We start from the raw sequence: 20,835 nt of genomic DNA on the forward strand, positions 1-20,835 counted from the left end.
CTTATTACCACAAGCTTATAATTACTAAAAGAAAGCCAAAATCCCAGTTCCCACAGGTGAATGTTTTTATGTTGCAGAATTGATTTTGCATTTAGAAGTACAGAGGTGCATTGCTTCTTAGCCTTTGGCTCAGATCAAGTGTAAAAGTACAGATGCAGTCTGACTAGTTATTTGGTACTTATTCCATGTCAGCTGTAGTATTGTTTAAATATTATTTTTGTGAGTATATGCTTGTATAGAATCATTCACTGAATAATTTAACCACCTCATCAAATAGAATTTACAAAGGCTTTCATGGGGTAGGGAAGAGATTTTGGAGTTGTTAACTAATATCTTTCTATTTTCCATCAAGAAAAGACAACCAATTAAATTAATTAAAGCAGGTGCCACTTAAGTCAGGTCGAATCTGGCATGCTAGGCATATATAAACAAACATCTTGGGCTGGTCAAGTCTAGGCACGTTATGTAATCATAAAGCATATTCAGCTCCATTTTTCTTTGGGGTTGATTCTGACGGCTTCGGCAGTAAATGCTCTGTCGACCCTACCCTCTGCTGCATGATCCTGAATTATTTCTAGTGAGGACCCATCAGAAACAGCAAAAGCTGTTGCAAAGCAGAAGCTAGTAATCCTACTTGCAGAGGTGACTGCGATAGGGAAGGGAGCCAGGCATCTTTGCTATTCACTATCCCCTAGCAATTTTCTTTAGTTAGTGTACAGAACATGGTAAGTTCACTCCAACTCTTTTGATGAGTTCCTGCCTACTTCAAGCACTTCTGAGTTTATTTTGATTTGAAACTTTTGCTTTTCTTGAGGTTGAGCATAAATTACTTTTTCTTTGACAAAACAATATAACCTTCCATCACCGATTTAGATTTTTCCCCATAGAATCATTTTGATTCATAGAAGAGATTCACTATTTTTAAACACTGGCTCCGGGCTGACGTCATGATTCCTGACCTGCGTATGTCTCCTGCAGCACCAGAGCCCTTTTCATTAGCACCTTCCTCCAAACTCTCCGCCTAAACTCAGTGACTCATTCTGTCATCATGTAGCATCCATTCAACACCCACACGGACGTGGGGCCTGGCAATGTCCGGCATAAAGCTTTGTGCCTGTCTCCGGTCTCTGGAGAGGTTAGATCTGCTGAAGCAATTTAAGAGGCTGCGTAGAGAAAGATAAAGCAGTCAAGCAACACTCAAGATAAATCACCAACCGAAAAGAAAGCACAGTGAAATTATATAAGCCTTCAGTGTTTGTGATTTGGGAATTAGGAGAAATATATCAATATGTATTCACATACTGGAGGAAAGAGCAGCAAAGGATGAGGCAGAGAGACAAGGACAGGCACAGCCCTCCTGGTGCCAAATGACTTCCTGGACATTCCCCTTGCTTCTAATCCCAAGTCAGGAAGATAGCATTTGACAGCCCCATTTCCAGTCAGATTGATCGGTGTTGCTTTGTTTATCTTGCTGGAAGGAAAACTGAGGTTGTGGATATGATTTTGGCAGTGTCAGATTTGTCGTTATGCATATTGTATGTAATCATTCGAAAGTGATTTTCCTCCATTTGGGCCATTGAGTATAAAAAAGGGAAAAAAGTCTGTTCACTTTGTTTGCCTTGGAAAATCTATCAACTTCTGAACTCCCTCTAAAAATGGGCCCTATATTCTCTGCTGTTTTAATGCATTCTAACATTTTATCTTCACATTAGGAAGACAGTGATTTTTTTGCAAAATAATACTGTCTATTGATTTTATGTCCACCCTCACAACATACACCAAAGCTACTTTCTCCCACTTAAAATCACCCATTTTTAATGTTCTATAACTTGAATTGGGTGGAGGTTAAGCAGGTGTATATCAATGTAAAAATTCATTGAGTGTACATTTAGGCAGGTATATACATATGGAAAAGTTCATTGAATGTACATTTAGGCAGGCGTATACATATGGAAAAATTAGCTGAGTGTACATTTAGGCAGGTGTGTATATAGGAAAATTCATTGAGTGTACATTTAAGTGCACTTTGCAATTTGTCAGTTATACTTCAACCAAAAATATTTTAATAAAATCATCTATTTTTCTCTCTGCACAGCAGCCATTTTCTTTCTGGTAGTTGCTATTTTATTGCTAACACAATATTTTCACATCATAAAAGGAATTTTTTAAATTCACCCAGAATCTCACTGCTGTAATAAAAATGTTTGCTTTTCAATATTCCCTCTGATTCTGGACATATATTTGTAATTGTGAAGTTTGTGTCATTTTGTATTCTAGTTTTGTTCCCTGTGTAATATTATATCAGATATTTTACTGTGTCTTTCGTGATGCTCACAGTTTTCCATTTTAATGACTGCAAAGTTTTCTGCTGCGTGATTACGATCCCCCTGGCCTAGCCACTCCTCTTATATTGGACATTTAGGTGACTTGGGATTGCTCATTAAAACAAATGACCCTCCTGCAGACATTTATGCATGCATGCACCCAGTGAATGGAATATTCATTTGAACCTCTGTTCTATACAGAGGACACATAAAAGAAATACAACTGTGGACTCTCTTTTGAGAAGCACTGAATGTGCCCTGGATGGCAGAGTCCTCCTAACTAATTACAGCACGTTTGTGTTTGTTGAGGCCTGCGGCATGATGGTCACATGACAAGCCCATCCCTGGACTCAGCTCCAGCTGGAAAGGGAATGGCCGACTGGGTTTGCTTCATCTGCCTCCCTATGGCCAGCACCTAGGTGAGCACCAAGTCACTCCTAAACCCTCAAGGTCAAATGAATGAATGCGTGCGGGAATGAATACATTATCTTTTTTGACTATCCCTATAAGATTGTGAGATAGGTATTATTATCCCATGTTACAGATAAGGAAACTGAGATTCATGAACAAAGGAACGAAGTGCCATAGAAACATAAAGCTTTTCCATTTACCCCCAGGCTATTGCATTTAACCTTCAGCCAAACCCTCTGAGGGATACATGATAATCCTGACTTTGCAAAAGAGAAAACTAAGGACCAGAGAGAAAAATTAAACAACTTTCCTGGGATTGCCAAGCTTGCAAGTATTAAAACCTGGCTTCAAACCTAGAATTTCCAACTCGAAATTCCATGCTCTCTTCCCCATGCCATGTTTTTTCTCAAATACAGGATTATGGGGCAAGAAGGCAAAAACATTTTTATTATTTTACTTTTATATTGCCAGTATATATTTCTCTTATTTCTGTTCAAGAGAAAATTATTTGAACAGAGTAATAAGCAAGGAAAATAATTTGAACTATACCATGCAAGTTACTAGTGCAACTGCAGCTTTAGCAGCAATATGCGTCTTTTTAAACGCAATGTCGCTCACATGAACAGTTTAAATGGCACCCCACTGTTACCTTACGTAGCATGTCTTTACCTAATCGAGAAGCCCCACACCTCTCCATATGTTCGTTTACTCCTCGCTCTTGTGTAAATCGTCCACTTGTGACTTTTGTTTCTTTGTTCATCAGACCCTCCATGTGGTTTCTTTAAATATTAACCCCTTGCCATGTTTGATGCTCACATTTTTTCCCAAATAGTTTCCTTTTTGATTTTTGTTAATTTTCATTTTATAAAAATGCTCTATATTCTAGTTATTGAAATGTTTGGCTTCTTTTATTGCTTCTATTCTTAGAAAGTCTAGTTTAGAATCGAGTATTTTAAATTTTTTTATTTTCTTGAGATGGAATCGCACTCTGTTACCCAGGCTGGAGAGCAGTGGCACGATCGCGGCTCACTGCAACCTCTGCCTCCTAGGTTCAAGAGATTCTCTTGCCTCAGCCTCCCAAGTAGCTGGATTACAGGCGCCCACCACCATACCCAGCTAATTTTTGTATTTTTAGCAGAGATGGGCTTTCACTATGTTGGCCAGGCTGGTCTCAAACTCCTGACCTGCCTGCCTCAGCCTCCCAAAGTGTTGGGACTACAGGCATGAGGAGTATCTTAAATTTAATGTGCCAGTCCACCTGGAGCTCAACATAGCATGGGGTATAGATCTAAAGTGCAATTCCCTGGCCCGGCATGGCGGCTCATGCCTATAATCCCAGTACTTTGGGAGGCTGAAGTGGGTGGATCAATTGAGGTCAGGAGTTCGAGACCAGCCTGGCCAACATGGTGAAACCCCTTTTCTACTAAAAATACAAACATGAGCCGGGCTTGGTGGCATGTGCCTGTAATCCCAGCTACCTGGGAAGCTGAGGCACAAGAATCGCTTGAACCTGGGAGGCGGAGGTTGCAGTGAGCCGAGATCACATGCACCCATGGCACCCCAGCCTGGGCAACAGAGTGAGACTTGGTCTCAAAACAAATAAATACATAAATACATAAATACATAGAGTGCATTTCCCAATTTCCTAAGTTACAGCAGGGATGACATGAAGTCCATACACACTGGTTCGGCAGCATATGTTGGGAATGGCCAGTAACTGTCGTTACCTCTCAGTGCATGGTGCCCTTGCTATACCAGTTGTTACTATTTTGAACATCACCTAGTTGTACCTAATACCGTATACTAAGTAATGCGTTCTTATGTTCTTTCATATTTTTTGTGACACTCTCTCCCGTATTTATTTTTTCCCTCCTTTCTTTTCTTTATTTTAATGTACTTTAAGTTCAGTAAAATACAAGTGCAGAATGTGCACATTTGTTACTTAGGTATACATACACCATGGTGGTTTGCTGCACCTATCAACCCGTCACCTACGTTTTAAGCCCCGCAGGCATTAGGTATTTGTCCTAATGATCACCCTCCCCTTGCCCCCCACCCCCAAACAGGTCCCAGTGTGTGATGTTCCCCTCCCTGTGTCCATGTGTTCTCATTGTTCAGCTCCCACTTATGAGTGAGAACATGCGGTGTTTGGTTTTCTGTTCCTCTGTTAGTTTGCTGAGAATGATGGCTTACAGCTTCATCCATGTCCCTCCAAAGGATATGAACTCATTCTTTTTTATGGGTGCATAGTATTCCATGGTGTATATATGACAGATTTAAATTTTACATATCATTTTATTTACTTCTGGCTTTTCTGTTCTATTGACCTATTTTTCTTTTCCTTTTTTTTTTTTTTTTTTTTTGAGACAATGTTTCGTTCTTGTTGCCCATGCTGGAGTACAATGGTGCAGTCTCAGCTCACTGCAACCTCCGCCTCCCAGGTTCAAGCAATTCTCCTACCTCAACCTCCCGAGTAGCTGGGACTACAGGTGCACACCAACACACCCAGCTAATTTTTGTATTTTTGTAGAGATGGGGTTTCACCATGTTGGCCAGGCTAGTCTCAAACGCCCGCCTTGGTCTCCCAAAGTGCTGGAATTGTAGGTGTGAGCAACCACACCCAGCCGGATGTCTTTTAATTATTATAGATTTAGAATATAATTTTATATCTGGCATGGTGGCTTCAAGTATTGTGGCACCCGAAACTTATACATTGGGTGAGGGCTGGTATCTCGTGAAGAAAATATTCACTTACATAAAATTTACAAAAGTATATCACTGTGAGAAAAATAGAGCTCCTCCCAGGCATTACTGGGAGAATCTGTGCCCTGAGTCCTTAGGAGTGAAAGCTTCAGTAGCTTCATGGTATATCCACTTCGGTCAGCTGGGCTGGTCGCCACTTGCTTAAACTGTTTATAGCTTCACGTGACCATTCTTTCCTAATGAATTTTACAATTATTTACGTTAGCTATTTTTGTTTGTTCTGTATAACATCTTCTGGGAATTTTCATTGAACTTGGGGAAAATTACCATCCTTAGAAAATGTGTTCCCTTGAAGGACACAGTATGTTCTACCTTCCATCATGTCTTCCTCTGTGCTTTTCAGTACATTGTTCATTGCATTTCATGTATCTAGTCCTTATTAAGCTTATTTCTAAGGATTTTCTACTCTTATTATAATTAATGAAATGTTAATGCAGATACACAGGGATACTATTGATTTTAAAGATTTGTTCTGTATCCAGCAACTTTTAGCAGGTTTAGTTACATGTTTTATCACCTGAAAATGAATGTTTTGTCTTTATGGGTCCATTACATATTCTTATTTCTTAATTTTTGATTTTATTTTATTGAATATACATCTCAAAGCAATTTTAAATTAAGGCAGCACCTTAATTTCATTTTGCTTTTAGAGAAATGTCTCTAAGGTTGTCCATTGGCTATAATGTTACTTGGTTTTTATTTATTTTATTTATTTATTTATTTATTTATTTATTTTGAGACAGGGTCTCTTTCTGTCACCCAGGCTGGAGTGCAGTGGTGTAATTGACTTCCTGGGCTCAAGTGATCCTCCTGCCTCAGCCTCCTGAGTCCCAGACTGGGACTATAGGTGCGCACCACCATGCTTGGCTAATTTTTGTGTGTTTTGTAGGGACAAGTTTTTGTCATGTTGCCCAGGCTGGTCTCAAACTCTTGGGCTCAAGCAGTCCTCCCACCTTGGCCTCCCAAAGTGCTGAGATTACAGGCATGAGCCATCATGCCTGGCCTTGATTTAAAAAAAAAAAAAAAAAAAAAAAAAAAAAACTTGGCCAGGCGCAGAGGCTTGTGCCTGTAATCCCAGCACTTTGGGAGGCTGAGGTGGGTGGATCACTGGAGGTCAGGAGTTCAAGACCAACCAGGCCAAGATGGTGAAACCTAATCTCTACTAAAAATACAAAAATTAGCAGGGCATGGTGGCAGGCACCTGTAATCCCAGTTACTCAGGGGGCTGAGTCAGGAGAATCACTTGAACCTGGGAGGTGGAGCTTGCAGTGAGCTGAGATCACGCCACTGCACTCCAGCTTGGGTAACAGAGGGAGACCCTGTCTCAAAAAACAAACAAACAAACAAACCAAAACTATTAATATATTAAGAAAATATACCTCCAGTCTTTTTTTAAAAAAATGTGTGGTAAGAATGTATGCTGAATTTTGTCAAATTACTTGTCAATGTCTATGGAAATGGGTATGTATGGATTTTCATTTAATTCAGTGATATAGTATTACATTTTGTCATTGAACCATCCCTGCATTTCAGGGATACATTTTACTTCATAATCCAATGTCTTTTTAATGGGTTTCATTTAAGATTTCCCCATCTGTATTTATGACCTTGGCTAGTTGTTCAGGGTGCTTATCCTTATCAGTAGTATAGGTGTTTCTCTGTCAGGAATACTCATTGTAACATAGTATTATTTATTTCTTTAAAATATTTTTTAAATTATCAGATTCAGAGCCCTCTTCCTTGAAATCTTAATAGTTCTTCGATGATTTTCTGAATGTGTTCCTCTCTTATTCATGTGTAAAGATTTTCTTCATCTCGCATCAACTTTAGAAACTTTTATTTTGTGTGAAATTACCCATTTCCTTGAGAGCTACAAATACAGTTGCATAATTATAAACATTGATTTCTTATAATTTTTATGTCTATAGAGTTTCTGTTTCATTTCTAATTTCTGCTTTTTTATGTTTGGCTTTTGTTTTGTTTTGTTTTTCTAGATTAGATTTATCATAGGTTTGTCTATTATCAAAGTTTCAAGGAATCAGCTCTTGCCTTAGTTTACTGTTTATTTTCTTGCTTTCCAATTTATGACTTTATCTTTTATTCTTTTACTGTGTTATTTTTTCCCTAAGATGTAATATTGAATAATAAATTTGCTTTTTCTTTTTCATTTTAACAATAAAAATATTTAAAGCTGTCATTAACTTGTTCTCTAAGCATTGACTTTTATAGATTTTGATATGTAGTATAATGTTATTATTTCCTAAATTATCTTTATTGAATTCTTTATTTTCCCTTTATCCCGGTTGTTCTTTGAGGGAATACTTTAAAATATTGCAGTAATTTTCAATTTTGTTTGTTTATTCTTAAGGCATTTACTTTCAAATTTTGGTCGTATTTTGGTCACAATGCAGCCTGTAAAACCCCTGGTGATATTTATTCATTTGATTTTACATAAACTAGCAAGTGATAAGAGTAATGAGTGTTCTTTGAATACTTATAAGGAAAGTATATCTCACTTATAGACTACAGGATTTTATTTACTTTACCTGTTGTGGTCTTGATTATAAGAAATTTAATGCTGCTCCATAACTACATTTTTGTTAGATTCTACTTGAAGTTCTTCTATCCCTCACTTTTTGTGTTTTGTTGCCATGTTATTTGGTGCATATAAATTCACAATTGCTATGTGTTAAGTATGTACTGTATTTATCTTTGTATAACCACCCATTTATTTCACATAATGTTTTATCTTGAATTATTTGATAAAATATGATATTATTTGATAATATAGAAAAGCTTTTGCTTTCCCATATTTATTATCATTGCTCTATCTTTGTATAAACTTTTAATTTTAGGTTATCTGTGTGACTTTTCGTAAGTATGTTATTCAGAGAAAGTGTAATGTTGAAATATCTTTTAGGAGTTCTTTTGAGCATCTGTGCCTTTTAATGGGTGTTCCACTTGGTGCATTTTTTAAAAAAATTATTTTAGTTTCATTCTTTTTTCTTCTACAAAAGTTTTTAAACTTTTGATTGCATATGATTCACTTTAGTAATCATTTTCATTCCTAATATTTTCCTTTGTTTTAAGCCACTTTATAAACATTTTTAAGGAATGGAAAGGGAGAAGATCACTGGTATACCCTATATCATCATTTCAAAAGAGCACGGCAGCATCTAGTGAAATGTAGGCACCTCCCAGTTTCCAAACTCTACCCTTCCACAAGTGGCTCTCTTTTCCTATTCAGATGGTGTTTTCCTTAATTCTATAGTTTTAATTTTCTCTCAGGAAATGCTAATTCTCATTTCATATGTTTTGATCCCAGGGCTTATTATTCTGGCACAACATTTTTAGCTATATTCTTCAAATGTTAAGTATGCCAATCAGGTTCCTCCTTGCTTCAAAAATACCATATACAAACCTAATTTTATTTCCCCTTCAGTTTCTCTACACAACACCACAGCTCTCTGTACTCTTTAAAATTTCAGTAAACTGTGGCATTTTATTAATTCTATTTCATAAAGAGAACTTTGAGAAAATAAAGTTCCAAAAGTGAACTCCTTTTTAATGAACACTTTATGAAATATGCTCTCTCTAAAGGTCACTATTACTCTTCTTTTAATTATAGAATTTGTGTCCCCATGGACTATTAAATATCACCTCCATTTTTTTCTAGTGTTAATACTTTCTCACCTTTTGTGATTAAAAATGTGTCATGAATAAATAAGCGCAATTTAAACTCTTCTCCATACAGCATCAATTTCTCAAAAACGTCACACTTACTTGTAACAATTTAATAAACAGCAACAATAAATTAACTCTTATTAAAATCAGTTTTATGACTGGTGGTATGTGCAGCAATGAGAAATTTTTTAATGTGGGGGATAGAGAGTCCTGAGAGGGGCAAAGAAGGGACAAGTAGTAAGCAGGACGAAGGACTGTAAGATTAACAAATAAGTGCTATTATTTATTAGTATCAGAATTTCCAGCATTGGTGCACCCCCTACTGACTGAAGTCCAAATAAGGCTGTTTTAAAATATCATTTAATGCATGTCGTAAAAGTAAATCAACCATGTTACGTAGAGAGAGTCTTTATTAATTTTCTTCCTAAGAAACTTTGCTGGATCTTTACTAGCCATAGAGGAAAACCATAACTTAGTAACACAGAACTCAAAGCCGCTCAACACTGAAAGAAATCTCAAGCAGATTATCAAGAATTATCAAGCAGACATTTGTTAATTAGGAACTTGGAACGATATAAAGATAACCAACCCAGAGTCCTTACATCTTAAATTCTCATGCACGAGATAGACCACTACACAAGCCTCTGAGCCTCACCTCTTCTTACGCCTCCTATCTGCCCCACACTTGGCCTTCCAGAGCACACTACAGTTTCCAAATCAAACTTGCAATGCACTTTCATGTACCTTTCCTATCATCCTTGCTGTTCTTTCTCCCTAGAATACTCCCACTTCTTCTCCCTCCCCTTGAAACACATATTCTATTTCTTCATGATCCAACTAGTGAATCTTTTTTTGAACACCTAAGCTTTTTCCAGCTTTATATTATTACAGACAATTCTGTGACTTAGATCTTGGTCCAAATTTCTGAATTTCCTTAGAGTAAATTCCTTCATTGAGAATCACAAGGGCAAACAGGAATGTTTAAGACTCTTCATAGATATTGCTAAACTGTTCTCCAGAAAGATTGTCCCAACTGATACTTTGAATCGAAGTGTTGGAAAGTTCCTACCTCACTTCATATTCACCAACTTTGAATAAGAGCTATATTTTCATTTGCTAAGTTGATCAGCCAAAAATGGTATATGGTTTTAATGGGCATTTATTTGACCACCAAAGCAGTGGAACATTTTTTCACATTAATCACTTGCATTTTTTTTACCAATTGTCTGTTCATGGTATTTTCATTTTCTAAAGGGTTTTAGTGGGTTTCTAATGGTTATATGAGGATATGTGTGTGTGTGTGTGCGTGTGTGTGTGTGTGTATATATATATATATATATATATTTTTTTTTTTTTTAGATGGAGTCTCATTCTGTCACCCAGGCTGGAGTGCAGTGACATGATCTGGGTTCACTGCAACCTCTGCCTCCCAGGTTTGAGCAATTCCCTTGCCTCAGTCTCCCGAGTAGCTGGGATTACAGGCTCATGCCACCACGCCTGGCTGATTTTTTTATTTTAGTAGAGACGGGGTTTCACCATGTTGGCCAGGCTTGTCTTGAACTCCTGACTTCAAGTGATCCCCTTGGCCTCCCAAAGTGCTAGGATTACAGGCGTGAGCCTCTGCATCCAGCCTGTATTTTAAGAAAATTAACTCTTAATCCCTTATATTTGTGGTAAATATTTTCATACTGTATTTTCCTTTTAATGTTTTTGATGTTTTCTAGATATGTGGCTCTGTCCCACCTAGGCAATTGAAGCTGTATGAATAACTAGATTTTTAGTATTTCTCTCTTTAGGTAATCTCTAATTGATTTAGATGTATAGCCTGAGATAATCCTACTTTCTGTCTTTTCCAAATACTTAACTGGCTGTTCCAGCACCGTTTATTTACTGAACTATCCTTTCCCCTTGGATTTGAAATGCCCATTTAAAGTACATGCTAAAGTGTCATACATATTAAGGTTGATTTTAAGGGTATCCATTTCTTTCTACCCATTTTTGCTCAGCTCCACACTATTTTAGCTACTATAGCTACCTAATATGTTGTACTGTCTGGCAGATTGAATTCCCCTCTTTACCTTTTCAAAACTTTCCTGGCCATCCTCACCTCTTTGTCCTTCCAAATAAACATTAGGATCACTCTATCAGGTTCCAAAAGTGTCCTATTGAGATTTCAGCTGGAATTTCATTCAACTAATTTAGGGAGAATTGACAGTATCAAAACACTGAATCTTCCTGCCCAGAAGCATGGTATATCATCTTTTATTCAAGTTTCCTGTTATGTTCTTCTGAAAAAATTTAAGATTCTCTTCTTTTAGATCCTATACATCTCTTGTTAAGGTTTCTTGCTAGATATTTCATATTTTTAGGTCCTTTTTTTTTTTGAGAGAGAGTCTCACTCAGTTGCCCAGGCTGGAGTGCAATGACACAATCTCGGCTCACTGCAACCTCTGCCTCCTGGGTTCAGGCGATTCTGCTGCCTCAGCCTCCCAAGTAGCTGGAATTACAGGCATGTGCCACAATGCCTGGCTAATTTTTGTACTTTTAGTAGAGGTGGGGTTTCAGCATGTTAGACAGGTAGGTCTCGAATGCCTGACCTCAAGTGATCTACTCACCTCAGCCTCCCAAAGTACTGGTATTACAGGTGTGAGCCACTGCACGTGGCCTTGAGTTATTTTTGATAGAGTTTTTCTATTATTGTTTATACATTATCACTGCTGGTTTGAAAGAAAGGTGCTGATTTTTGCATTTTTCAGTTAAGTTTGATTAACATTTTAGATTCTGATATTAATTTTTCCAATAAATCACAATTACCCAAAGTAGAATTTTAATAAATATATAACCAATGCTATGTGCTGATTAATCTTGTTAAAAATGTAAATACCTGAATGTATTTTTGCTGAAGTACCAGTTGGCTGATGTAAATGACTAAAGCTATTTAAGGACTGAAGCTTGTTTGGAATTGTATTCAATACATTTGAAGAAATGAGAAACCGTTGAAACTGCTTCTTAAGGTAGCTTTTTCTACATTATTACTCTGAACAGAGAAGTAAGCAAAGGAAAAAGACTAGAGATGTAGATTATGGTCTTAACTCACTGGATTCCAAAGATTGTCAACATATGCGTTCTAGTGCCTCTGTTTCCCCATCTGGTAGGTGTCTGAAGTGTTTGGAAAAAAGGTTTATGTGAATTTAAGATTCCTTTATGATCTATCAGCCTGCAAGTACTCAGAAACATTTTCGTCATTGTTTAACATCACACACAATCCAAAAAAGGGGGTGTTTTCTGTTCGAACTTCTGCCTCACTTTGCAGTCCCTCCTCTTAAGAAAATATCCTACTTTCCTCTCTTCCCCAGTGGTTTCAGTGCACGCATTTGGCAAATATTTCTGGGATGAAAAATGGAAGTGGAAGGAACAGGGTGGATTTTGGTACATTTTGACATTAAATAAACTTGCGGCACACAAGTAAAGCAATATGCAAGGGCTGCCTGGTTGCTTTCTAATCAATCATTCGGGCACTTTTTCTAATAGGACCATGCACTGACTAACGACATATGGCTTAGCATTTTTTTCCTCAGCCTAAGGCCCAAGCAAACAGCTGTTGTCTCAAATGAAGGCAGTTCGGGCTGCAGGCACCTGCCTCCCTCCAGACCTGCTCTGCACAGCCAGCTGGGGAGCAACTGCTGCTTCTAGGTGCCCTGGTCTCCCCAGACATGGCTTTGGGAGCCATAGAGCTGGCAGGGGCACTGCCCAGATTTGGGCACCTGCTGTTTCTCTCCCTATACCCTTATGTTCTTACTGGATTGGGACCTTCATGTTATGCCTCACAAGTTGCAAATTCTGGTAAATGTCAGGGCTCATAAACTGTGCACACTATATATTGTTGACCCCCATTGATGATAAATAAGGCATGGTGTTACCTAACACTAGGACTTGGCTTGCTTTCTGTTGATGCCTTTATTCACTCAACAGATGCTTATTGAGCTGTTACTATGTGCCTGGCATTGTGGATATACCTGTGAATGAGACAGACCATCTGTTTGCCTCTTTCTGTCCATGTGCTGTTTCTTACCAGAACTGAGAACATCACAACCTGAGATTCTTGCAGGCCCTTCGATCCTGCTTGGTTTGCCTCATAGTCTAGAATGCTTCAGTTTACTTTACACTTGGTGGGAAAAAAAAAAACTTTTCGGAAAATTTTTGACGACATTTTGGAGCATCTAAATATGAAGAGGACTGCCTTTTCTCGGAGGACATGCATGCATAAAGCTGGAAAGGACACATTTCTTTGTTTTATTTTGTTTGGGAGGATACAAGAATGAGAATACAATGAGAACAGAAGCTGAAATCTCTATCATCTCTTCCTAAAAGTTATTCAACATGGGCCAGACGCGGTGTCTCATGTCTGTAATCCCAACACTTTGGGAGGCTGAGGCAGGCGGATCACCTGAGGTCAGGAGTTCGAGACCAGCCTGGCCAACATGATGAAACCCTGTCTCTACTAAAAAACTACAAAAAGTAACCTGTCGTGGTGGTGGGTGCCTGTAATTTCCAGCTACTCGGGAGGCTGATGCAGGAGAATTGCTTGAACCTGGGAGATGGAGGTTGCAGTGAACCCAGATCGCACCACTGCACTCCAGCCTGGGTGACAAGAGCGAGACTCTGTCTCAAAAAAAAAAGAGTTATCCAACGTGACTCAGTTGTGCAAATATTGTGCCTGCACATGGCTAGAGAGGCTAGCCATCCCATATCCGGGTTTCCATCTTGGATGCCAATAATCTGGCTTAGTCTTTCGTTCATTGAAATGACAGAGTCAACTAGTTTGAGTGCATGACAACAGGACAAGCAATGACCTCCCAGGTGAGTAGAAGGGGGATTACTTCCTGGCCCACAGGTACCTGTTGTCTGGTACTTGTTGACCCTTGGAGCTTCAGAAGAGACCCACTGAATATATTACTCTTGGGGCCATACTCAATACCTTCCACCTACAATGTTAGGCTCCTCACTCTACTCCAGGGTATCATGCTATCCTTCTGCACTGGCGGTTCAGAGTCCTGATGCTGAAACAATAAATGTTTTTTAAAAGGGCCAGCTCCATCCCTACAAGAGTTATAATTTTATAAAAGTCAGACAAACAACTGACTTTCCTTCTACTCTTCCACCCTTTTCTGCTTGATTTAATGTAATTTTAAAAATGTACATAAAATGTTACACTTCTGCAGAATGGACTTCTCAGAAAGACCATGAAAAAGCAAAACGCTGACTCTATCCCAAATTCCAGGAATAGAATCCAGCAAGTATCTATTACACATCCACTTATGTTCGGAACATTGTGATACACTCACCTTCTTCCAGAATGAACAGGGGTAACCTGGCAGGTCCCACTTGGATGAACAGCTGTGCTTTGTTTGTTGCAGTCTGAACCTGGGAGCCAAGGGAAGCCCATTGCCTAAGCTGTATATTGATGTGGTATTACCTTTAACACCCCATACCATGATCTAGTGATGAGAGAATAAGGCTAGGAATTGGATGGGAGAGGCACTAGCGTCTCTTCGCCTCCATTTTGCATCTGTAAAACTGGAATAATCGTCCTGCTCTCCCTTCCTTTTCTTTTTTTTGAAACCGGGTCTCACTCTGTCTCCAAGGCTACAATGGTGTAATCATGGCTCACTGCAGCCTCAACCTCCTGGGCTTAAACAATACTCAGCAAGGTGATGAAAACCGCCAAGCTCCCTGACAAGAACCAGGCTCTGTCCCCTTCTGTAAACCTAATTATGCGGTTCACAAAGAGGATGAATCTTGGCACATGAGAGAGGATTGTTCCCCTTCCCCCTTCATGATGTGAAAGGCGTGCAGTGGACGCGTGGGGTTGGCCATGGTCAGCAAGCAGCAGGTCTCTGTCTGGTGACTGCAAATAAAAAATGCCCTGCATAATGGCCGGGCATGGTGGCTCACGCCTGTCATCCCAGCACTTTGGGAGGCCGAGGCAGGTGGATCACCCGAGGTCAGGAGTTCAAAACCAGCCTGGCCAACACAGTGAAACCCCATCTCTACTAAAAATACAAAAATTAGCCAGGTGTGGTGGTGGGTGCCTGTAATCCCAGCTACTTGAGAGGCTGAGACAGGAGAATCGCTTGAACCCAGGAGGCAGAGGTTGCAGTGAACCCACATTGCACCACTGCCCTCCAGCCTGGGCAACAGAGTGAGACTCTGTCTCAAAAATAAATAAATTAAATTAAATTAAATTATGATAGTAAGTTTATATATATATACACACACACATATCCATATGCATATATTTAGTGATATATATTATGATAGATATTTATATGAGATAGATATATACACATATGTTAAATTAAAATTATAACTCTATCAAATTGTTATCACATAGAATGAACCAAGTGCTGGTTTCTGCAATGATTTTCCTCACCAAACTGGAAAATAGCACTACAAAATATGTTTGAATTTCACAACTCAATTGCAGAGATGGACATCTTTGCAGAAATATTCAAGGACTCAAATATTTTTCCCAGGAGTCTTTTCCAGCTTTTAGCCATTCATATCATTTTCTTTGTGAACCATCCCTTGCCAATTTCCTCTGCTCAACTGTTAACTGCTTTAATTCTACACAAAGTCATCTATCGTGGGTTAGTGTATAATGAAGGAGTTCTTGAATATCATTCTCATCAACTTGATGGAATTCTGCATCTTCTCCAAGAGTTTTGGTTTCACTTTCCAAGCACTTATGGTACATTTTTAGCCTTGGACAATCAGTGAGAGACTAACCAGCAAACACATAGGCTCAAGAGATGAGGATCTATGCTGGTGCTTTCATAAGGCACCAAATTCATATGTACAGATTTGGTTCAGTGGCAAATATTTTCTTGTTATGATGATTCTTGCTTCACTGTGTGGCCACATTTATAGTAAGGACTGAAACCACGAAGAGGTTGATAAGGAGCCATGCTCCCACCCCCATCCTTCCAACACAGAAGTCATCACTTTGTACTTTAAATTGCAGTGTGGACACACACACAGCACTTCCACAGTGATGTGTCATAACGAGGGCTATATCAAATGCAAACAGGAGCACAGAAGCTGAAACAAGGCACTGTGCTCAGCTAGTGGGGAGAGGCGTATCTGTGAGGCAATTGGAGAGTAGAGTATTTGCACAGAATATCAAGATATGAGTAAGACTCTCCAGGGCAAGTCAGAGGAAACTGCATTCTGGGTGGAGATAACACCATATGCAAAGTTCAAGGGTGTGGAAGTGCATGACCTGTAAGGATAGGGAGAGATTTATGTGGCTGTGAGTTCAGCTGATTTGGAGAATGGAAGGACAAAATATTAAAGCCAGACAGGTAGACTGGGACAGAGATAAGAGCCTGTTAGATGAACCTCAGGGTTTCAACACTGACATTGTCAACATTTGGGGCCAGATCCCTTTTTGTTGGGGCAGGGAATCACTTGCCATCTTGTGCATTGTAGGATGTTTAGCAGCATCCCTGGCCTCTACTCACAGATGCCAGTGGCACCCTCACCACCAGTTGGGACAACCGAGCATGTCTCCAGACAGTGCCAATGTCCCCTGGGGAATATTGTCCCTGGGGAAATTGTCACCTGCTGCTGTAGTGTGATGGGGATGACCTAGAATAGATGATCAGTGGTTATTTGTACAATGACTAAATGAAGGGAGCACAGACGAAAAGACTGGAAGGGAGAAGGGACACATTATCTTGGCCAGGCATGGTGGCATGCATCTGTAGTCCCAGCTACTCGGGAGGCTGAGGCAGGAGGATCAATTTAGCCCAGGAGGTCAAAGCTGCAGTAAGCCGTAATCATGCTACTGCACTCCAGCCTGGGCAACAGAGCAAAGCTCTGTCTCTAAAATAAAAATGTAAAAACAAGGCCAGGCATGGTGGCTCATGCCTGTAATCCTAGCACTTTGGGAGGCCAAGGTAGGTGGATCACTTGAGGTCAGGAGTTCGAGACCAGCCTGGCCAACATGGTGAAACCCCACCTCCACTAGAAATACAAAAATTAGCTGGTGTGGTGATGCACGCCTGTAATCCCAGCTACTCAAGAGGCTGAGGCAGGGGAATTGTTTGCACCTAGGAGGAGGAGGTTGCAGTGAGCCAAGATCAGGCCACTGCACTCCAGCCTGGGAGACAGAGCAAGACTCTGTTGAAAGAAAGGAAGAAAGAAAGAAAGAGAACAAGAGAGGAAGTAAGGAAAGAAGGAAGAAGGAAGGGAAGGAGGGAGGGAAGAAGGGAGGGAGGGAAGGAAAGAGAGAAAAATTCTCAGAGTTAAGGAGATATGCAGAAAGGATTCATGAGAATACAAAGAGAAGACACAGTTGAAGGAGTTCACAGTGAATTTACAGATAAAGGTCACTGCTGAGAGATTCGGAGGAAAAGGTGGCTTGGAGTTTGAGGAGAATGGATGAGAGTCCAAAAAGCACCTGGGAAGTTTGGAAGTCAGCACCAAAGTGAGACATGCCCACTTTGGGAGGAGATGAGAAGGTGTCAGGAAGCCCATGGGGCTCACTGCCTTATTTTAAGAGTCATGTATTTAGCATTTATCAGGGTAAAAATACTGGTTTTCTATTGAAAAAAGTTATATAAAGTTTCCTTTCAAGTGTATTTGTAAGGAAGCTGATTCTGACAAAAACACACTATTTTTCCTACTACTGGACTGTCAACACAGATACACTCCAACATCAGATGTGTAGGGGTTCTCTCCACCAACCACACAATTCTCTAGCAGCCATTACAATTCCGACACCATCTACCTGGAGATGGTATCAAAAGGAGCTTGTTATGAATAATCAAAGGCATCCCTATCATTCAGGAAATCCCAAGGGTTTTAGGAGCTCTGTGACAAGAACTGGGGACAAAGACCAGGTACGTTTCTTCTTAGACCACAGTGATATAAAAAAATCAAGTAGTAATGGTGTGGCAGGCCAGGCCTCACTAATGCAGGCCTCCATAACAACTGTTTCCATGCTGACTGAGTGGTTAAATGTGAAAAGCCGGCCGGGCGCGGTGGCTCAAGCCTGTAGTCCCAGCACTTTGGGAGGCCGAGACGGGCGGATCACGAGGTCAAGAGATCGAGACCATCCTGGCTAACACGGTGAAACCCCGTCTCTACTAAAAAATACCAAAAAAACCTAGCCGGGCGAGGTGGCGGGCGCCTGTAGTCCCAGCTACTCGGGAGGCTGAGGCAGGAGAATGGCATAAACCCGGGAGGCGGAGCTTGCAGTGAGCTGAGATCCGGCCACTGCACTCTAGCCTGGGCAACAGAGCGAGACTCCGTCTCAAAAAAAAAAAAAAAAAAAGAAAAGCCAAAAGAGCCAGTGTCCTTATACAAGGGGTGGAATGTCACAAAAGCCTACCAAGTTTTGCCTATGCCTTTCCTGGGCCTTGAAGTATGACAAGATGGCAAAGGAATTCTTAACAGAACCTGCTTAGGATTAAACAAGTTTTACTAGGGGTCTGAAGAAACTCCCCAGGCCTCCACAGACAAGTTTACTGGGGGTCTGAAGGAACTCCCCAAACCTCCATGATTTCGTAGGAGACATGATAAGGGTCATCATCCCAGCACCAGGACCCATTTAGGTTAAGTAAATTTACTGAGACTCTAGAGGAAAGTCTTCAGGACTCAGATCTTAGTTAAAGATGAGAAGAAGTGAATCACTTATGTCTTTAGATGAATGCACACTTACACATAGACATACAGCTTGGAAGATATATAAGCGCTGGAAAACTTTGTAATTTTGAGTTGGTCTGGGGATAATTTCCAGGCCTTCTCCCTGTAACCGGTTCTCTCCCAGTTCATCTGAATTTTGTTATTGGGCCTTGAGAATAAGCAGCCCAACTCTCGATTTGGTCTGAGAACAAAGGTGGGACAGGTGGAATGAAGATAGGGCAACAACTGTAAAGATGGTGTGCAAGTGAGGGGAATTTGGAAATAACAGTAGCTGAGGCCCAGCTGACGATGGAGTGCTTCTCCTGCCAGGCCTGTCTCTGGAACCGGCTAATGTGGGGCCGCTCATGTCGGTACGGCCATCTGCCTCTTGCTATACCAATCCCTGATCCCAGCCTCTTAGCCAATCCTCTTCTGCCCACCACCTTCCATAAGGACCCAGAGGATGCACTTCAAAGTTCTGGGGCTCTTGGCTGTGAACACCCAACCCTCCCTTTAAATATCCTCCAGTTGATTCTTGCCAGGCATGGTGGCTCATGCCTATAATCCCAGCACTTTGGGAGGCCAAGGCAGGCAGATCACTTGAGGTCAGAAGTTCAAGACCAGCCTGGTCAACATGGTGAAACCCCATCTCTACTAAAAATACAAAAATCAGCTGGGTGTGGTGGCATGCGCCTGTAATCCCAGCTACTCCAGAGGCTGAGGCAGGAGAATCACTTGAACCTAGGAGGCAGAGGTTGCAGTGAGCCGAGATCATGCCATTGCACTCCAGCCTGGGCCTGGGTGACAGAGTGAGACTCTGTCTAAAAAATAAATGAATAAATAAATAAAAATCCTCTAGTTGATTCTCGACGTGTGTTTTGGTTTTGGTTCCTGGCCAGTTGTAAAGTTCCTTGTGGGTAAGAGTCACATCTTCATTCTCGTCCCAGACACGGAGCTCAGCAAGATCCCAACAGGAGATCCCAACAGGAAGGGTGTGGAGATAGATATGTGTCATCCCTGGGGCAAGGGCCGTGACTACTAGTCACCTAGTTAATTTCAAATTAAATTAATGACCTGTTGCTAATGACTTCTCTGTTTCTGTGAGAGGCACTGACAAGTAATACAGGGCTTAGGTATCTAAAAACCATTAATTTGCTTCCTCTGTGTCTCCTAAGAGAGTCTCCGAGAGATAATCATTATGAAAGTCTTGCCCTCCAAATCCAAGTAAGAGGTGGTATTATTTCCACCATGAGGAGACACACAGAGAAGACACTTGGGTCCTGGATCTCCATCTTTCCATGCCCCATCCTATCACTCTAGATCTAGTAAGTAAAATTAGACTGATGTAGTGTGTGTGTTGCGGGCAGAGGAGATAGGTGTCATTTAATTTTCATGACTAAAACACAGAAATTTTGAACTTGAGGGCAGAATAATGTTCTCTAAATTAAACAGAACAGGAATGCTGAACGGTGAACAGCCTCATGGAACTCCAGGAATAGCAGGGACAGGCTGTTCTGTGCTGATGGTTCCTGAACCAGTGTTTTTAACACCCAGCGTCGTTAACTTTGCATCTTAGTCAAGGCTGAGGTACTCTCAGCAGCCCTTAAAGCATTACCTCCCCAAGAAATCACTCTTAAGTACTGTAGGTTTAAAAAAAGAAAATCGCAGGTACCACAAATTGCACTTAGCAACTACCCAACCATATTATTTCCTTCCTGTCTAATATAATTTTTGTTTTCCTGTATAAAGGACTTATGCTATTTTGAAAAATTATCCTCCCTTCTAAATTAACCTGGCTTTTTATTTGTTTTTAGCAATCAAACAAGCTAAGAACGAGAATGAGGTGGTCCTTCTAACTGCTTCTAAGTAACTAGATGTAAAGATTTTCCTCCATAACCTTCATTTAAAATGGCAAATTGTTCTGTTAGGAGGTAGACGGCTGTGGAGAGTAGGGGAGAGCAGG

The sequence above is a fragment of the Chlorocebus sabaeus genome, chromosome 2, assembly GCF_047675955.1.
Source record: "Chlorocebus sabaeus isolate Y175 chromosome 2, mChlSab1.0.hap1, whole genome shotgun sequence".
In the NCBI taxonomy this organism is placed as follows: Eukaryota; Metazoa; Chordata; class Mammalia; order Primates; family Cercopithecidae; genus Chlorocebus; species Chlorocebus sabaeus.